At 41.3% G+C, this 12,295-nt stretch overlaps 1 pseudogene; it reads right to left on the bottom strand.

Moving 5' to 3' along the window:
* Window positions 1-11,100: 11,100 nt before the first annotated feature.
* On the bottom strand, window positions 11,101-11,787 carry LOC122212718 (annotated as a pseudogene).
* Between the last annotated feature and the right edge of the window lie 508 nt (window positions 11,788-12,295).

The raw sequence follows: 12,295 nt of genomic DNA, 5'->3' as shown, positions 1-12,295 counted from the left end.
CTGCGTAGTTTGTACTACTTCCATCAGTATAAATATATGCGACCCACTGCAGCCCCTTCCCTGGAGCCTGGCGGACCCAGCTCATGTGGTAGCTACTGAAGGTGAATCCAGAGGCCACACAGGTGAGTCTCAGGGACCCCCCAGGCTTCACCAGGTCTCCCCCAGACTCCACCAGCTGCACGTCACACTGGACACCTGCAGACACAAGACATCTTGGTCAGGAAACTGTCACACATCCACTCTTTCACTCATATCCATTCACAGACTCAGTGTCCCTCGTTCACCATGAATTACCTTTTAAAAGAGCAACCAGGAACACCCAGCCCAGCACAAACTCCATGGTGAGGTGTGTGTGTTCTGTGCTGATCACAGAATGGGAACACCTGGGACTCCCGGGGCTGGGGCTCGTCTCCCAGCTGCACGGTCGGGCTGGGTTGTTTTTATCAGCACAGAAAGGGCCCCATTTGCATGTCCTCTGACATATATATCAAGCTCCAGACTTAGGTTTGATTGTGTAAAAGTGAATGACAGGGTTAGGGATGCACTTCTACATTAGTTTGTGTGGATGGCGGTGTGACAATATGAAGAATTCTTTTTTTTTTCAGTTTTGGATTTTTACCTTTATTAATGGAGGCTTCGCATAATCTTTAAGAAACATTTACCTCAACAGCATGATCACGCAATATTTTCTCTTAAAATATTTTAATTTTTTTATTATTAATTATTATTTATTTTTAGTTTTAAAAATTAACATCGAAATTAGTTATTATATAGTGCAACAATGATTTCAGGAGTAGATTCCTTAGTGCCCCTTACCAGTTTAGCCCATCCCCCCTCCCACAACCCCTCCAGTAGCCCTCTGTTTGTTCTCCATATTTATGAGTCTCTTATGCTCTGTCCCCTCCATGTTTTCATGTTATTTTGGTTTCCCTTCCCTTATGTTCATCTGTTTTGTCTCTTAAAGTCCTCATATGAGTGAAGTCATATGAGTTTTGTCTTTCTCTGACTGACTCATTTCACTTCGCATAATACCCTCCAGTTCCATCCACATAGTTGCAAATGGCAAGATTTCACTCTTTTTGATTGCCAAGTAATACTCCACTGTATATATTTACCCCTTCTTCTTTATCCATTCATCCATCGATGGACATTTGGCTCTTTCCATACTTTGGCTATTGTTGATAGTGCTGCGATAAACATGGGGGTGCATGTGTCCCTTTGAAACAGAACACCTGTGTGCCGTGGATAAATGCCTAGTAGTGCAATTGCTGGTTCATAGGGGAGTTCTATTTTTAGTTTTGTGAGGAATCTCCATACAGTTTTCCAGAGTGGCTGCACCAACTTGCATTGCCCCCAAAAATGCAAAAGAGATCCTCTCTCTGCATCCTCGCCAACGTCTGTTGTTGACTGAGTTGTTAAGGTAGCCATTCTGACAGGTGTCAGGTGGTATCTCATTAGGGTTTTGATTGGCATTTCCATGATGATGAGTGATGTGGAGCATTTTTTCATGTGTCGGTTGGCCATCTGGATGTCTTCTTTGGAGAAGTGTCTATTCATGTCTTTTTCCTGTTTCTTCACTGGATTGTGTTTTGGGTGTTGAGTTTGATAAATTCTTTATAGGTTTTGGATACTAACTCTTTATCTGAGATGTCATTTGCAAGTATCTTCTCCCATTCTGTCAGTTGAATTTTAGTTTTGCTGATTGTTGCTTTCACTGTGCAGAAACTTTTGATTTTGATGAGGTCCCAGTAGTTCATTTTTGCTTTTGTTTCCCTTGCCTCTGGGGACGTGTTGAGTAGGAAGTTGGTGTGGCCAAGATCAAAGATGTTTTTGCCTGCTTTCTGCTCGAGGATTTTGATGGCTTCCTGACTTACATTGAGGTCTTTCATCCATTTTGAATTTTATTTTTGTGTATGGTGTAAGAAAGTGTTCCTGGTTCATTCTTCTGCCTGTCGCTGTCCAGTTTTCCCAGCACCACCTGCTGAAGACACTGTCTTTATTCCATTGGATAGTCTTTCCTGCTTTGCGAAAGATTAGTTGGCCATACATTTGCGGGTCCATTTCTGGATTTCGTATTCTGTTCCATTGATCTGAGTGTCTGTTCTTGTTTTTTTTTTTTTTATTGTTTTTGGCATTTATTTATTACTTTTCAGAGACAGAGACAGAGCATGAGCGGGGGAGTGTCAGAGAGAGAGGAAGACACAGAATTCCAAGCAGGCTTCAGGCTCTGAGCTGTCAGCACACAGCCTGATGTGGGATCTAACTCACGAACTGCCAGATCGTGACCTGAGTCAAAGTCAGATGCTTAACAGACTGATCCACTCAGATGCCCCTGAGTGTCTGTTCTTGTGCCATTACCATACTGTCTTGATGATTACAGCTTTGAAGTACAGCTTGAAGTGTGGGATTGTGATGCCTCCTGCTTTGGTTTTGTTTTTCAAGATCGCCTTGGCTATTCGGGGTCTTTTCTGTTCCATACAAATTTTAGGATTATTTTTTCTAGCTCTGTGAAAAATGCTGGTGTCACTTTGATCGGGATTGCATTGAATATGTAGATTGATTTTGGTACTATTGGCATTTTAACAATATTTGTTCTTCCTATTCAGGGGCATGGAATCTTTTTCCATATTTTGTCTTCTTTAATTTCTTTTATAAGCTTTCTATAGTTTTCAGTGTAAAGATTTTTCACCTCTTTGGTTAGATTTATTCCTGGGTATTTTATGGTTTTTGTGCTACTGTAAATGGGATAGATTCCTTGATTTCTCTTTCTGTTGCTTCATTGTTGGTGTATAGGAATGCAACCGATTTCTCTGTGTTGATTGTGTATCCTGCCACTTTGCTGAATTCATGAATCAATTCTAGCAGTTTTTTGGTGGGGTCTTTTGGGTTTTCCATATAGAGTATCATGACATCTGTGAAGAGTGAAAGTTTGACCGCCTCCTGGCTGATTTGGATGCCTTTTATTTATTTGTGTTTTCTGATTGCAGAGGCTATGACTTCCAATACTATGTTGAATAAAAGTGGCGAGAGTGGACATCCCTGTCTTGTTCCTGACCTTAGGGAGAAAGCTCTTAGTTTTTCCCCATTGAGGATGATATTAGCATTGGGTCATTCGTAGATGGCTTTTATGATCTCGAGGTATGGTCCTTCTATCCCTACTTTCTTGAGGGTTTTTATCAAGAAAGGATGTTGTATTTTGTCAAATGCTTTCTCTGCATCTATGGAGAGGATCATATGGTTCCTGTCCTTTTATCAATGTTATGAATCACGTTAATTGTTTTACAGATATTGAGCCAGCCCTGCATCTCAGGTATAAATCCCACTTGGTCGTGGTGAATAAATTTTTAATGTATTATTGTTTCCGGTTGGATAATATCTTGTTGAGGATTTTTGCATCCATGTTCATCAGGGAAATTGGTGTATAGTTGTCTTTTTAAGTGTTGTCTCTGTCTGTTTTTGGAATCAAGGTAATGCTGGCTTCATAGAAAGAGCTGGGAAGTTTTCCTTCCATTTCTATTTTTTGGAACACCTTCAAGAGAATAGGTGTTAACTCTTCCTTAAATGTTTGGTAGAATTCCCCTGGAAAGCCATCTGGTCCTGGACTGTTGTCTTTTGGCAGATTTTTGATTACTAATTCGATTTCCTTACTGGTTAGGGGTCTGTTCAAATTTTCTATTTCTTACTGTTTCAGTTTTGGTAGTGTATATGTTTCTTGGAATTTGTCCATTTCTTCCAGATTGCCCATTTTATTGGCATATAATTGCTCATAACTTTCTCTTATTACTGTTTTTATTTCTGTTGTGTTGGTTGTGATCTCTCCTCTGTCATTCTTGATTTTATTCATTTGGGTCCTTTCCTTTTTCTTTTTGATCAAACTGAATAGTGGTTTATCAATTTTGTTAATTCTTTCAAAGCACCAGCTTTTAGTTTCATTGATCTGTTCTACTGTGTTTTGGTTTCAATAGCACTAATTTCTGCTCTAATCTTTAGTATTTCCTGCCTTCTGCTGGTTTTGGGTTTTATTTGCTGTTTTTTTTCCAGCTCTTTAGTCATAAGGTTAGGTTGTGTATCTGAGATCTTTCTTCCTTCTTTAGGAAGGCCTGGATTGCTATATACTTTCCACTTATGACCGCCTTTGCTGCATCCTAGAGGTTATCGTTGTGGTGTTATCATTTTCATTGACTTCCATATACTTTTTAATTTCTTCTTTAACTGCTTGGTTAGCCCATTCATTCTTTAGTAGGTTCTTCAGTCTCTAATTATTTGTTACCTTCCCAAATTTTTTTCCTGTGGTTGATTTTGAGTTCATGGCATTGTGGTCTGAAAATATGCATGGTATGATCTCGATCTTTTTGTACTTACTTAGGGCTGATTTGTGTCCCAGTATATGGTCTATTCTGGAGAAAGCTCCATGTGCACTGGAGAGAATGCATATTCTGTTGCTTTAGGATGAAATGTTCTGAATATATTTGTTAAGTCCTTCTGGTCGAGTGTGTCATTGAATGCCATTGTTTTCTTGTTGATTTTTTGATCAGGTGATGTGTTCATTATTGTGAGTGAGGTGTTGAAGTCTCCTACTATTATGGTATTCTTATAGGTGAGTTTCTTTATGTTTCTGATTAATTGATTTCTATATTTGGGCGCTCTCACAATTGGCGCATAAATGGTTACAATCGTTAGGTCTTCTTGGTGGATAGACCCTTTGATTATGAATGATGTAATGCCATTCTGCATCTCTTGATGCAGTCTTTATTTTAAAGTCTAGATTGTCTGATATCAATATGGCTACTCCGGCTTTCTTTTGTTGAACATTAGCATGATAGATGGTTCTCCATCCCCTTATTTTCAATCTGGAGGCGTCTTTAGGTCTAAAGTGGGTCTCTTGTAAAAAGCGTATAGATGGATCTTGTTTTCTTCTCCATTCTGTTACCCTATGTCTTTTGATTGGGGCATTGAGTCCATTGACGTTTAGAGTGAGTACTGAAAGATATGAGTTTATTGCTATTATGATGCTTGTAGAGTTGGAGTTAATGGTGGTGTTCTTTGGTCTTTCTAATCTTTGTTGATTTTGGTATTTATTTATTTATACAGATATATTTTCATCTTTTCTCCCCTCAGAGAGTCTCCCTTAAAATTTCTTGCAGGGCTGGTTTAGTGGTCACAAACTCATTTAATTTTTGTTTGTATGGGAATCTTTTCATGTGCCTTCTATTTTGAATGACATCCTTGCTGGATACAGAATTCTTGGCTGCATATTTTTCTGATTTAGCACACTGAATACATCCCGCCACTCCTTTGTGGCCTGCCAACTTTCTGTGGATAGGTCTGCTAAACCTGATCTGTCTTCCCTTGTAAGTTATGGACTTTGTTTCCCTGTTGGTTTTATGATTCTCTCTTTGCCTGAGTACTTTGTCAATTTGACTATGATGTGCCTTGTTGATGGTCGGTTTTGGTGGAATCTAATTGGAGTCCTCCGTGTTTCCTGGATTTTGATGTCTGTGTCTTTGCCCAGGTTAGAAAAGATTTCCGCTATGATTTGCTCACATAACCCTTCCACCCCTATTTCTCTCTTCCACTTCTGGGACCCCTGTGATTCTCATGTTGTTCCTTTTTAATGAGTCACTGATTTCTCTAATTCTTAAATGTTGCTCTTTTGCCTTAATCTCCCTCTTTTTTTCTGCTTCATTATTCTCTATAAGGTTGTCCTCTATCAAGCTGATTCTCTGTTCTGCCTAATCTATCTGTGCCACCGCTGCATCCATCTGTGATTGCAGCCCAGTTATAGCATTTTAAATTTCATTCTGGCTATTTTTTACTTCTTTTATCTCTGCAGAAAGAGATTCTAATCTATTTTTGACTGCAGCTAGTATTCTTATTATTGTGATTCTAAATTCTGGTTCAGAAATCTTGCTTATATCTGTGTTGGTTAAATCCCTGGCTGTCGTTTCTTTGTGGTCTTTCTTTTGGGGTGAATTCCTTCGTTTTGTCATTTTGAAGGGAGAAAAGGAATTAATGAGGTTGCAAAAGTGAAATAAAAAGATAAAATTACAAAATATTAAAATTAAAAATTAAACACACGGAAGCAAATTGAATGGAATATGCTAGATCCTAGGTGTGTTTTGTTCTGGGTGTTGAAATTGGTTTGACAGAGAAAAATATGGGAGGGGGAGAAAAAAAAGGAAATAATTAGAGAATTTGAAAAAATGAATACACTGAAGTAGACTGAAATGAGATGATGGGAGTAAAATATAGTTTGAAAAAATATAAAGAAAAGTAAAGAATATAGTAGAAAAAATAAAGAAAAATATTTTTAATAAAAATTAAAAATAAATGTGATTTTTTTCTTATTCTGTATTCTAGAAAAAAGAGAGGAATCAAAAAAGAGAAAAAAGATAAAAAAAGTAAAAAAAGGAAATCATTTGAAAATTCAAAAAGTGAATACACCATAGTAGACTAAAATAAAATGATGGAAGTAAAATAGAATTTGAGAAAATTTACATAAAAGCAATCAATATAGTAAAAAAATTAAATAAAATATTTTTAATAGAAATTGAAAGTAAAATCAAGTTTTTCTCATTTTGCATTCCAGAAAAACTACAGAAACAAAGAAGAGAAAAAAAGAAAAAGAAAGAAAAAATAAAAAGGAAATTGTTTGGAAATTTGAAAACGAGAATACACTGACGTAGGGTAAAATAAAATGATGGAAGTAAAATAGAACTTTTACTAAAATTCAGAAATGTAAAAAATATAGTAATAAAAATTAAAGAAAATATTTTTAATAATAATTGATAATAAAAATAATTTTTTCTGTTTCTACATTCAAGAAAAAGAAAAGCGTAAAAGAGAGAAAGAAAAGAAAAATTGACTAGATGAATCGGCTAACAGATTGAAGTAGGACTGAAATTACTTCGTTATCCCCTAGATGTCAGTCTATGTAGCTCTTTATAGTCCATAAAGTAAGTGGCAGTGAGACTTGTATTCCTGAAGAGCCCTGTTGGCCCAGTTGGGCGGGGTTCAGTGTAATGGCTCTGCTGTCCACTAGATGGCGCTTTTAGGCTCCTGGGGTGGATTGTTGCGGTGCTTGTAGGTGCGAATGCACATGCGCGGGAGAAGTGAAAATGGCCCCACTCAGGTATCCAGTCTCTTCTCCTGGATCAGCAATCGGGCACCCATCCTCTGTCTTCAGCCCTTGTCCACTCCCTGCTCCTTCACTCTCCGTGACCAGGCCCCAGGCCGCACCTCTGTCCCAAGTTTTGTCACAGACGCGGCTGTTTTCCCCGGTCCCTTACGTCCAAAGGACCGCAGCTTTGACCTGTTCTGCCCCTCTGTGGGAGGGTCTCACCAAGCAATGTCCGAATGAGCAATGGCCGAGTATCAGCAGCACCTAGGAACGCTTGCTGGACCCTGTTGTTGTCAGTGCCCTGAGACTTTGGCCAGGTGCCAGCCCGCCCCAGAAAAAATTCGCAAGAGAGTGTAGCAGCAGCGTTTCATGGATTATGGAAAATCACAACACATGTCTGGCATCAGGCTTCACCCTAAACGACCTTGTTCCAGCAGCAGCGAATGTGGCCATTTTCCGGGGTCTGCTGGGACCAGAGGGCTTTGGCAGTCTCCTCCAAATGTCCTTCCAGCAGTGCAACTGCCTCTCCCGGTGTGGCCTGAGAACATCCCGGACCCCACTCTGTTCCTGGGATTCTCCCTTCCCACCAGAGCACCTCCAGGTATCGAGCTGTGGAGTTGCAGCCTTTGCACTCCCCTTGTTTACAGTCTTAGTGGAATTTACATACTCTCCTTTCTCCTTTCTCCCTTTTTAGTTGAGTCCCTGTGGCTGTTTCCAATTTTCCACTTTCTCTCCAGCTGCTTTTGGGGAGGGGTGCTTTTCCTTTATTCTCCCCCACTCCCCAGTCTCCGTCCTCTCTCCGCCTGCAAAAGCACCTCCCTTCCTGCAGCTTCGTGCTCCCCAAGGTCCCCTCTCCACGCCACGTACTTGTTGAATTCTGTGGTTCAGGTTGTGCAGATTGTTGTGTTAATCCTCAATCAGTTTTCTAGGTGTGTAGGATGGTTTAGTGTTGGTCTGGCTGTATTTCATGGACGCGAGACACACAAAAGTCTTCCATGTTGTTCCGCCATCTTGTCTCCTCCCCCATTGACTGCCTGATTTTCATTTGAACATTTGAGGATATTATGCCACTCCCTTCTTTCCTGCAGGTTTCTGTGGACACTTCTGCCATAATCTTTTATCTTCCTGTATTCATTAGCAAACTGTTTTGTCATCATGTTTATAGGTTTTTTTAATCTGTGTATTTTGTGAGTTTTACTATGTTATGTCTCAGAGTCAGCCTGCTTTTTTTTTTTTTTTAATTTTAATGGGAGTTCTCTGTGACTCATAGATGTGGACGTCTGTTTCCTTCACCATTTAGTGGAAATTTTCCACTCTAATGCACTCAGACAAAACTTCTCCCCTTTTTCTCCCTCTCTTCTTCTTCTGGGACTCCTTTGAAAATAATTTTATTACACTTTATGGAGTTGCTGATTCCCTAAGTATACGTATGTGATGCAATGTTTTAATTTTCCTCTTCTTTCCTGCTTCATTTCTCACAAAATTTTATCTTCCATGTCATTTACTCATTCATCTGCTTCTTTCTGCCTTGAGTTCATTATATCCAATCAGGTTCACGTCTCGGTTACAGCATTTTAAAAATTTCAGCCTGACTGGGTTTTAGGTCTTTTCCATCTGTAGTCAGGGTATTCTCATGTCTTCTAGGCTTTCTCAAGCATAGCTAGTATCCTTATGATAGTTTTTAAAAGTTCAGTTTCCTTATGATAGGTATTAAATTCTGTTTGAGGCTTATTATTTATATGTGTTTTAATTATATCCCTGGCAATGTCCTTTATGGCTTTTTCTTTTGGCATGAATTCCTCCATCACTCTGTATGTCCATGTCTCCGCTTTTTTTTTTTAACATTTTATTTTTATTTTTGAGACAGAGAGAGACAGAGCATGAATGGGGGAGGGTCAGAGAGAGGGAAACAGAATCTGAAACAGGCTCCAGGCTCTGAGCTGTTAGCACAGAGCCCGACGCGGGGCTCAAACTCACGGACTGCGAGATCATGACCTGAGCCGAAGTCGGCCGCTTAACCGACTGAGCCACCCAGGTGCCCCTCTCCGCTTTCTTAAGTGTTTTAGTAAAATCCTGTTATGTTTTCTGCTTCTAGAGTAGTGTCTTTTTTGAGAAATGTTTACATACTGTTAACAACCTGACATTCTGGAAGCATTTCTTGCATGTGCTGTGTGCACTGTGCTGTCTTGTATTGGCTGCTCTGTCCCTCAGGTCAGTCCTCTGCAGAGATCTCCTTGCCTCCAGGGGAGATTTTTTCAACTTTGTCCATAGTGTTGTGAGTTTTAACTAGGTGAGTTTGGTCTCCTTATTAAAAGAGGCTAATTCCTATTTCCCCTACAGGTGAAGCTATGCCTCACTCTATGGTCAGTAGACTTGGTGCCTGTGGGGGTATATGGTGGTCTTTGGAGGGAGGGGTGCAATGGTGATCTGGGTTGTAGGTACTCTTTCCCTAGTAAGGAAGCACCTGAGGAAGGAAAGGTGGGTATGTCTTGGTGTCAGTGGCTCAGTATCTACTGGGGGGTGTTGTGCTGCTCACTGAATTCTGTCCATGATAATTGGTGGGAGGAAATATTGGCATCAACTCCTTCTCTAGTCCCTGCAGTTGGAGTTTCCAGCCACCCCTGTTCAGGAAGCCCTCACATAGAGAGAACAATCTGTACTCATGGGTCCCAGGCTTCCTTCAGAATCCGGCCTTCACCCTACCTTTGTCCAATCCATTGGCACACCTGGCAGCTTAGGGCTCTTATGTTTTATCTCAGGAGGTCTAGCTGGGTTTGAATACACCAAATTGTTGAACTCAATGTGACAGGGACCCCACTGATCCTCTGGGACAGTGTCTTGGTGTGATGTGGTTGGAGCTGGTTATCCCAGAAGGGCAGTTGCATGAACACTAGGAGCTTGGAGTTAATGGTGAGGAAGAACAAGAAGGCAGCATTCAGTTAGCTTCTCTCAGCAGAGGCTCCTATGGTAATGACCAGGGCAGTGCAATGGTGCCTGTCAGCTCTCCTGCCCCATGAGGGGCAATGCCCTGTCTCCCAAATGCACTCGAAGAAGGTAACTGTCTCACCTGATATGACCCAGGGGATCCTCAAACCGCAGCAGTCCCTATGGGCCTCGGGGCTCCTTCTTCACAGGAGCACTGCTATGCCCACCAGGGTCCACCCCAGTGATGGCATGGAGTTCTAAATCTTCAGTTTTTGAACTGGACATTTACAGCAGGCTGACTTGTCATGATTACGTTTATGTGTCATCTTGACTGCGTCATGGGTGTCCAGATTCATGACTGTTTCTGTGTATGTCTGTGATGAGTTTCCAGAAGAGATTGGCATTTCCATCCATGGTTTCTTTCTGCCTGGGCATCACCCATTCCATCATAGTTCTGAGTAGAATCCAATGCAGAGGGAGGAAGATTTCCCTCATTTTTACTTCCCATGTGCTTGTTTGAACTGGAACAATTGGAATTGGTCTCCTCCTGCCCTTGTTCTTAGAGTTACATCATAGGCTCTGCAGGTTCTGAGACTACACACTAGTTCAGAATCAGGCGAGAATTATACCACAGGTTTTCCTGGCTCCCCAACTTGTGACAGTAGATCATGGGACTTCTCCACATATTTTGTCATGGAAACCAATGTGCCTTGGGTTCTGTTGCTCGAGGGAATCCTGACTAATACATGCAGATGATTTATCTCTTGTTTAGAGGAATCGAATAAAGCTGTAGCTCATTTAAAGTCCTGAGTAGCAAAGTGTCATGAAGGAAGTGTCACGTTGTTTGATTGGGACAAGGGCTGGGTGAAGATAATGGGGAGCTGTGGGAGCTTGTGGTCCTGACTGCACAGGGAGTGCATCTGGGACTCATGTAAAGGTGCAGCTGTTGTGCCTCAGGAAATCTGTAATTCACTCATGTTGAGGGACAGGAGAAAGCAATGCAAACAACTGTGTCTTTGTGCATGTTAGGGTAGTTTTCCTAGGAAAACAATGATCTAATTCACACAGGTAATAGGTAAACACAGAATCCTGTGTCCAGAGAGGCTCCCTGGAGAAACTGCTTTGTGGACAGGAAGCCCCAGACCCTGAGAGGAAACCTTCCTGTAACCTCCATCTTCACCTTCTCCTGGCAACACAAAGCAGAATTGTACATAGTGTGCGCCCCCCGGTGGTGCTGATCGCCTCCTGCAGGGAGGTTTGTGTCTTGGCTCCCAGTGAGGTCCCCTCACCCTGTGTCTTGCACAGTAATATGTGGCCTTGTCCTTGGCCTGCAGGTTGTTCATTTGCAGATACAGCGTGTTCTTGGAGTTGTCTCTGGAGATGGGGAGTCGGCCCTTTACCGAGTCTGCGTAGTACGTGCTACTTCCATCATCATAAATACATGTGAGCCACTACACCCCTTCCCTGGAGCCTGGCAAACCCAGCTCATTCCATATCTACTGAAGGTGAATTCAGAGGCTACACAGGTGAGTCTCAGGGACCCCCCAGGCTGCACCAGGTCTCGTCCAGACTCCGTCAGCTGCACGTCACACTGGACACCTGCAGACACCGACATCTTGGTCAGGAAACTGTCACACATCTACTGGTCACTCATATCCATTCACAGACTCAGTGTCCCTCGTTCACCATGAATTACCTTTTAAAAGAGCAACCAGGAAAACCCAGCCCAGCACAAACTCCATGGTGAGGTGTCTGTTCTGTCCTGATCAGAGAATGGGAACACCTGGGACTCCCGGGGCTGGGGCTCCTCTCCCAGCTGCAGAGTCTGGGATGGGCTGGTTTTATCAGCACAGAGAGGACCCCATTTGCATGTGCTCTGACATATATATCAAGCTCCAGTCTTAGACTTGATTCTTTAAAAGTGAACAACAGTGTTAGGGACGCACTTGTAGTTTAGTTTGTGTAGATGGTGCTGTGACAATTTGAATAATTGTATTCAGTGAGTACAGGTGTATTTGCAGTCCTGTGTGCATTTTTACAGGTCTTTCAACAACATAGAACATTTTCACTCTACAAGTATTTAACATACTTTTTGAAGTTTAACCCAAAATACTTCATTCTCTGCCATTTTCACTTGTATAATTTTGTTATTTATTTTGCATGTATTTTCATGCTGGTGTGTAGAATCACAGGTGGTTTATTTTTATTTATTTTCTTTGTTCATTTTGCATCCTGCTCTTTTCCTCATTT

Source organism: Panthera leo (assembly GCF_018350215.1).
Source record: "Panthera leo isolate Ple1 chromosome B3 unlocalized genomic scaffold, P.leo_Ple1_pat1.1 chrB3_random_Un_scaffold_42, whole genome shotgun sequence".
Taxonomy (NCBI): domain Eukaryota; kingdom Metazoa; phylum Chordata; class Mammalia; order Carnivora; family Felidae; genus Panthera; species Panthera leo.
The sequence above is the reverse complement of the archived record's forward strand: the minus strand, read 5'-3'. Positions and strand labels throughout refer to the sequence as shown.